Genomic DNA, 8,044 nt, shown 5'->3' on the forward strand with positions numbered 1-8,044 from the left:
TTATTTATTTTTATTTTATTATTTACATAGAAAAAGGAAGCAACTACATTAGGACAAGGGTATTCAATTCAATCACAAATATTTCATATGCTTGTGTTTCTTGACTATATGTTGCTCAAATGTTTGTTTTAAATTTCATGTTTTTGGCAATTGTCTAACGTTATATGAGATAGTTCCAAGTCTAATGAAAAATGTCACGGAACACGAAGGAATAAAAAGATTCACAAAAACCCTCTCGAATCGAAAGCTTCTAATCCCGGCATAGCGGGATACCTATCTAGTTATAAATAAATAAGTTTAGAAAAAATATTTATTTTTAAGTATTTATTTTGCATAAAATATATTTTTTTAATAAAACATAAACAATAAATAAATTACAAAAAACATTTTTTACATAATTTTTTTAAATAAAACAAAACTTGTATTCCGTATTATAAAAAAATAAGTAAATTACAAAAAACTTTTTAAATAAAACAAAACGTTTTTTTTTTCTAAAATACATATATACAATAATAAAATTGATAAAACATAAACAATAAATAAAAAACATTTTTTATGTATTTATTTTACGTATAAGATGTTGTTTTATATATTATTAAAAATCGTTTTTCGGTTTTATGTATTTAAAAACACACATAAAACCTATTCGGCTATATGTCTTATTTAAAATACGTATTTCAACTTAACCATTAGTTCTAAATCGTATGGTTAAAATGACGATGGAAAAAAATAAATGTATGTTTTTTAAAATAACAATAACTAACACTAATTGTGACATAAAAAAAATATTAATTGTTTAAATACATATAGCAAAATTGTTGTTAAGTCATTTTAACCGAAAAACGGTTTTTAGAAAAACGATTGGGCCAAAAAAAGAACCAATTTGGCCGATTTTGCCTTCATTACAACGCAGTAACATATTATACAAAAACGTATTTTTAAAGACAAAAAAAATTTTTGTAAAAAAAATTCATAAAAATAAATATGTAAAAAATGTTTTATTAAAAAAAATGTTTTATGTAAAATAAATAGATAAAAATAAATACTTTTTCTAAACGTATTTTTTTATAATACGCTAAAATAGATTTTGGACTCCTATTTGTTAAGGAGAGGTGGGACAGAGGGTCATGGGGAGCACGAATGCAGTGTTCAAGATGACTGAGCTTATATAAAAGGTTCGATAGAGATTGTTGACATTGCAGAGTCACCAAAAGAGTTATGTGGAGGAATTGAGATAAAGTGATGATACGTTCCATGTTTCCCAGTTGAGGAAGTGTATAGCTGACGAGACAGCTTTGGTTCCCTTGGAGGACATTCAGGTCGATGATTGCCTGAGTTACGTAGAGAAACCTGTGACAATTATGGATTGGAAGGTAAAGACCTTGAGGAACAAGGTAGTGAACTTGGTCAAATTTCAGTGGCAACACCGAAGAGGTTTGGAGTAGACGTGGGAACCTGAGTCCGAGATGCGTAAGCAATATCATGAGTTGTTTCCTGAGGATGACTTTGAGGGCGAAGTCTGATTCTAGTGGGAGAGAATTGTAACATCCCATTATGAGGTATTTTTATTAATTCTTGAATCTTTATCAAAGGTGACACTTTTGGTCCCTTGAATAAAAAGGCTTGCGAATTTGGTCGTACGTAAGTCGTACGTAAGATTACGCGCAACGTACTCATGCATCATGAATGATTGCGGATAACCATCTAGTACGTTGGACGTAAATGTGGTACGCTGGGTGTACTAGCCCAGACTTTAAACACCAATTTTAAGGGTTCCCCCCTATTTAAAGAACATTATGTTGTCATTTAAGCATCCTTATCAGCCACCAAACCCTCCCTAAAGCTTAATCCCGATTTGAGTTGCTTGTGTGAATTCTTGCAAATTTTTTAGTGTTCTTGGTGCTTGTAGTTGAAGAAGAGACTAGAGAAGAAGGAGTGGGTGCTAGCAAGCTTGTTGATCCAGAAACTTTTCCTCTTTGTGCATTATTTCTACGTATAAAGTCTATACCCTTGCAGTCTTTTCATTAAGTCTTTATGGTTGAAGTTTCATGAACTTTTGTCCCCAAGGTTGGACCTCTATGAGTTTGGAAGACTTCAGGGAATTGTAGCTGTACTTTCATGAAATTTTGGACCTTTAGACTCAAAAAATGATTGCTTGACCCTTTAGCTCATTCATAAGTAAAGTAGTTTTGAGTGTGTTAAATGTTAAAGATTACTGCTTTGGGTCCTTCCTATCTATGCAAAGGCTTAATGCTGTCACACCCCGAAACCGACGGCGGAAACGTTCCGGGGCGGAGGACGTCATGCGTAGTATCATAACCAATGTACATAGCAAACATAGTAAACATAACCATTACATTACATATGAATATTTACATTTGTTTGAAAGCAAAGTAATACATGTTTTATATGTACATCAGTATGAACAAAAGTAAAGACGAGACTTATATACGCTCCGTCTTCCCCAAAAGAACGCGAGATACTTGTCTAACGAGAACCTGAGAATACAAGCAGTTTTAAAATATCAGCATAAAGCTGGTGAGTTCATAAGCGGTTTGTTTCTGGTAAAACAATAAGTTTCATTTGGTTTTATGAAAAGTTGTTTCCCAAGAAAATCTCATATTTTCTTATAGAAGTAGTTTGGTTATTTATTTGTTAAACAGCCTGTTCATGAAAAGTAAAGTTATCCCAGGAAAAACCCTTATTTTCCTTAAAAGTTGGTGGTTGGTTATCGATCCGGAATGAAGTTGTGACAACCCGAAGTTCGTTCTGTCGTTGTAACCCGATACGTCATTAAAATTTCGTCGTCTTAAATTGTTTCGTTCATTTCTAAATTAATTCATTTATTTTAAGTTTGTTATTATGACTTAATAATTGTGCAAATACGTTAGAAATCCATGGAAACGCTTCAATTTATTAATTTGAAAAATAATTGTTTTATTCCATCAAGTTATAAAAATAATTAAATCGGGTACGACCAAAAGCCTCACTTGACGACAGTATCGGGTAGAATTCCACCGTGTCCCAAACTTTCAGCATACATAAAGTTGAAAGAGCCTCATTTGAATCTTTTTCCACTCTTTCTCTACTTTCTCTCTCTACTCTCTCTCTAAAATCCGATTTTGAGCCAAAAATATCCAAATCAAGCTTCAAATCATCAAGGTAATTATCCTAGCTTCTAGTTTAACACCTTTGGCCTTCAAATTTGAGATTTATATGAGGATTAGGACCATTAGCATGAGTTTACGGTCCTAGAACATCCCTAGGCTGTGAACTCATATAAATGGGGTTTTTGTGCCATAAAACCCTTCCAAACCTCATTTGGAGCCTAGATATGACTTAAAGACCTAGTTGCATGTACTTAGAACACATTAAACTCATCAATTGGAGTATAAACATGAGTTTACGGACCAAGCACATGCTTGGACCGTAAACACCAATTCATGGGGTGTAAACTCATTGTAAGGTGTTAGTTTTCCCCTAAGCGTCTCCAACAAGCTTCCATGAGAGTATAGAACATGATAGCCCTTCAAGAAATGCTCCAAAACTTGAACAAAGGGGACAAGTTTGAGTTTACGGCCCAAGAACATTCTTGGACCATAAACTCATCTCCTTAGACCTTAAACTCATTGTTATGTGTTAAGATGCCACTTAAACACACCATGAACCTTAGAAATGAGTCTAGAAGCAACCACAATCAAGTTAAGGACCTTAATCATGCCAACCCCCCCCCCCCCCCCATGGATTTTTACGGCCGTAAACCTCCCAAGAACATCTTCTTAGGCCGTAAACTCCATTAAATGGTCCATATGTGAGTTTAATCCATTCCTATGCCCTGGATTTGATCCTAGCTAATTTCCCCAAGTCATATAAGGCTATTTAGCACCATAGAACACCCCACCATGAGTTTACGACCGTAAACTCATGGGTAATGGGTCATTAGGTCCGTAAACCCTCTGATGAGTTTACTCTTGAGGAGTAAACTCGATATCCAAGCCTTATACGTCCCTAGATGTCACCCGGGTCACTCCAAACACTTGATTTGAAGTGTTTTCGCGTCTTGGAGTGTATAATCATATCTAATTAGTGATTTAAAGTCTAATTAGATACATTTGTATATCATTTCATATTACATAGGAACCTCGTGCGTTATCAAGCCCAGAACCGACACTTAGCATCCAATCAGACACGTTCCTCGACCGGTGAGTTCATACCCCTACACTTTTTCAAATGTTTTTCAAATGTTTTTAGGGGGGAATACAAGCAAAAGTACAAGGAAATCTTTTACTCAAACTTATTAATTTCAATTCAAATGTTTATACTCTGTATGTTTTTAATATCGAAAACTGTGTTAACCAAATAGTTCGAATTACAGAGTTAGCTTTCAAACTAATCATAGATTTCTTGATAAAGTGTTACAATCTATATTATATTTCATAATCTACGAATGATTCATACTAACCATCAAATAGAACTAATACGAATACGAATACGAAAGTATAACTAGGAATAGAACGAATAGGAATACTAAAGTAATAATGCGAAGGTAATAATACGAATACGAATGTGAATACGAATAGGATTAGGAATAGGACTAGGAATACGAATACGAATGCGAATACGAATACGAATAGAAATAGGAATAGGACTAGGATTAGGAATATGAATACGAATGTGAATACAAATGCGAATACGAATGTGAATACGAATAGAATTAGGAATAGGACTAGGAATACGAATACGAATGCGAATACGAATGTGAATACGAATAGAAATAGGAATAGGACTAGGATTACGAATAGGAATGTGAATACGAATGCAAATACGAATACGAATGCGGATACGAATACGAATAGGAAAACGAATATGAATACGAATACGAATATAAAATACGAATATGAATATGATTAAGAATAGGAATACGAATACGAAGGTACACAACTAGGTACATTCAAGTGTAACATAACTAGGATATCAGAATACCTAGCTAATATAACAAGTATGATAGATAATCAAACATTATATTGGGATTCAATAACTAAACTTACATTTAGGAAAATATAGGATTTTCCGGGGATAACAATTGTAGATAACCAGATTCGTGTAATAAAAACAGTTAATCGAACTTTACATACAAGAAAATATGGGATTTTCTTGGATAACAAACTTTTTCGGAAAACCAAAAAGGGAACTTGTACATTTTCAGAAAAACAAACATCTTATGAACTCACTAGCTTTATGCTGATTTTCAAACTGCTTGTATTCTCAGGTCCATATTAGACAGGTACCCAGCGATCCTTTTGGAGAAGACTGAGCGTACAGAAGACTCATCTCTACTTTTGTTCATATATACATATGTATAACACTTGTACACTTTACTTTTGAACATATGTAAATTCTAATATGTAACGTAATGGTTGTTTACTTTGCTTACTATGTGCATTGGATTTGATACTCAACGTGGAGTCCGCCCTGGAACGTTTCCGCCTTCGGTTTCGGGGTGTGACAGAAGTGCACAAGTATCTACCATACTTGTATTGTTAAGTGAAGTTTCCCTAAAAGCTTGGTTATCCTTGAAAAGTACATTAGTTTTAACACGTATATAAAACTAATAAGTAGGTGGTGAACTAATAACTAAGGGTATTATCGATACCCTCTAGTAATCAAAACAGTTAATACTTTCATGGTTAGTTCACTAAGTTCATTATTACTTAAAAGTAAATCTCCATCATCCAAGTTTGCGAGTTCTATAACCATACGATAAACTAGATATGGCTCGTAACAAGGCCAGTATCATTTTATGACTTTTGTCACCCATAGACATGCCGGTCCCACTGTAGCTAGCAGCCAGGTGTGGGGTAGTCAGTCTCGTATAGATCTATACACACAAGTCACGTTCTCTCTACAGAAGATTCTGGTTACAGGGGTAGTCCTACACTCTCGTATCTCGTGGGAGTGTTACCAAGGACGTGTCTCGAATCTTAAGATTAATGAATTTACAAGTGATAATATGGAAAATCTTGTTTTATTGGTCCTTCACTCTCGTATCTCTGGGGAGTGTTACCAAGGACGTGTCTCCAATCTTAAGATTAATGAATTTACAAGTGATACCAAGGACGTATACACACAAGTCACGTTCTCCTTCCAGGAGATTCTGGTTACAGGGGTAGTCCTACACTCTCGTATCTCGGGGGAGTGTTACCAAGTACGTGTCTCCAATCTTAAGATTAATGAATTTACAAGTGATAATATGGAAAATCCTGTTTTATTGGTCTTTCACTCTCGTATCTCTGGGGAGTGTTACCCAGGACGTGTCTCCAATCTTAAGATTAATGAATTTACAAGTAATAATGTGAAAAATCCTGTTTTATGAATGGCATGAAATCCTTTGTGAAATATAAAATATATCATTTTATAATGAGTTTCACAAGTTTTCCTTGTTTTAGTTTCGAAAGCAAACTCTACCAGTTAAACGGTTGGTAATACGGTTTTCTATGTCAAAAGCATACTGAACATGTAACATTTCATATGAAATAATAAGTTTTGAGTACAGGATTCCCTTGTACTTTTTCTTGTATTCCCTCCCCCCACCCTGAAAACATGAAAAACACGGAAAATGGTGTAGGGGTATGAACTCACCAGACGAGAATGTGCCGGGTCAGATGCTAAGTGTCAATTTAGGGTTTGAACACGTGCGAGGGTCCTATGTAACATGAAGTGATACATAATTGTATCTAATTAGACATTGAACCACTAATTAAGTAAGGTAATACACTCCGATGCGCGAAAACACTTTATTTCAAGTGTTGGAAGTGATACAGGTTGCATCTAAGGAGTGTAGGGCCTTGATAAGGAGTTTACTCTTCAAGAGTAAGCCCTTACGGAAGATTACGGCCCAAAGACCATATACCCATGAGTTTATGGTCGTAAACTCATGGGTAGGGTGTTTTTGGGTATTCAATGGTCTTATATTGCACAAGGGAAGGTTCTAAGGTTGATTCAAGGGCTTAGGAAGTGATCGGGACTTGAAAAGACCTTGGAAATGGGGTTTACGGTTCTTGAAGGACCCTTGGTGAGTTTACTACCGTAAACACATGGGTTTATGGCTGTAAACTCATGTATGGGGTGATTTTTCATGATTTGGTGCATCACATGAAGGCGTACAAGGTTCTAGGCACTTAAGCAAGCTTTTGGAGGTGTTTACGGGAAATCTAACACCATGAAAAGGTGTTTACGGTCCATGAATGTTGATGGGCCGTAAACTCTTGTTTACCCCCTTTATGACATGTTTTTGGTGTTCTAATCTCATTTATCCAAGTCCCTAAGTCATGGCTAAGCACTAGAAGGGTTTTGGGGCTTCAAAACCCACTTATGGGTGTTTACGGTTTTGAGGGTGTTCCTCAACCGTAAGACATGATTTTGAGGTATTTGGATGATTTAATCAAAAATTTGCATGGATACTAAGCTAAACAACAAGCTAGGAATGATTACTTACGATTTTGGAGTTTGAATGGGGTGTTTTTCGATCAAAACATGAGTTGTAGAGAGAGAGTAGAGAGAGAAAGCTATGAGGGTGGAAAAAGCTTCAAATGGTGACCACTCAATCCCTTATATATGGTTGGAGTTTGTGACCAGGTGGGGATCCACCCAATACCGACGTTAAACGGAGCTTATGGTCGTACCCGATTAAATGTCGTAACCCGACTTGGTCGTAAACTAAAAACTTTTCAAAGGGATATCGAGGGTGTTTCACATGTTTTTGATTCGTTTGGACACTCATGAAGTCATAATAAAAGTCTCAATTTAATTAACCTAATCCAAAATGTTAACAAAACAATTTAATAGAAACAAGTTTTATTAACGGGAAAGGGGTTACAGTGACGGGAAAAATTTCAGGTTGTCACATCATCCACCCATTAGAGGGAATTTCGTCCCGAAATTTAGAATTAAGATAATAATCATGGATGTGAAAAGAGATGCAAATATTTCTGTTTCATCGAGTCTTCGCGCTCCCAAGTGAATTCGGGTCCCCGCTTGGCATTCC

Source organism: Lactuca sativa, chromosome 2, assembly GCF_002870075.4.
Source record: "Lactuca sativa cultivar Salinas chromosome 2, Lsat_Salinas_v11, whole genome shotgun sequence".
Lineage (NCBI taxonomy): Eukaryota > Viridiplantae > Streptophyta > Magnoliopsida > Asterales > Asteraceae > Lactuca > Lactuca sativa.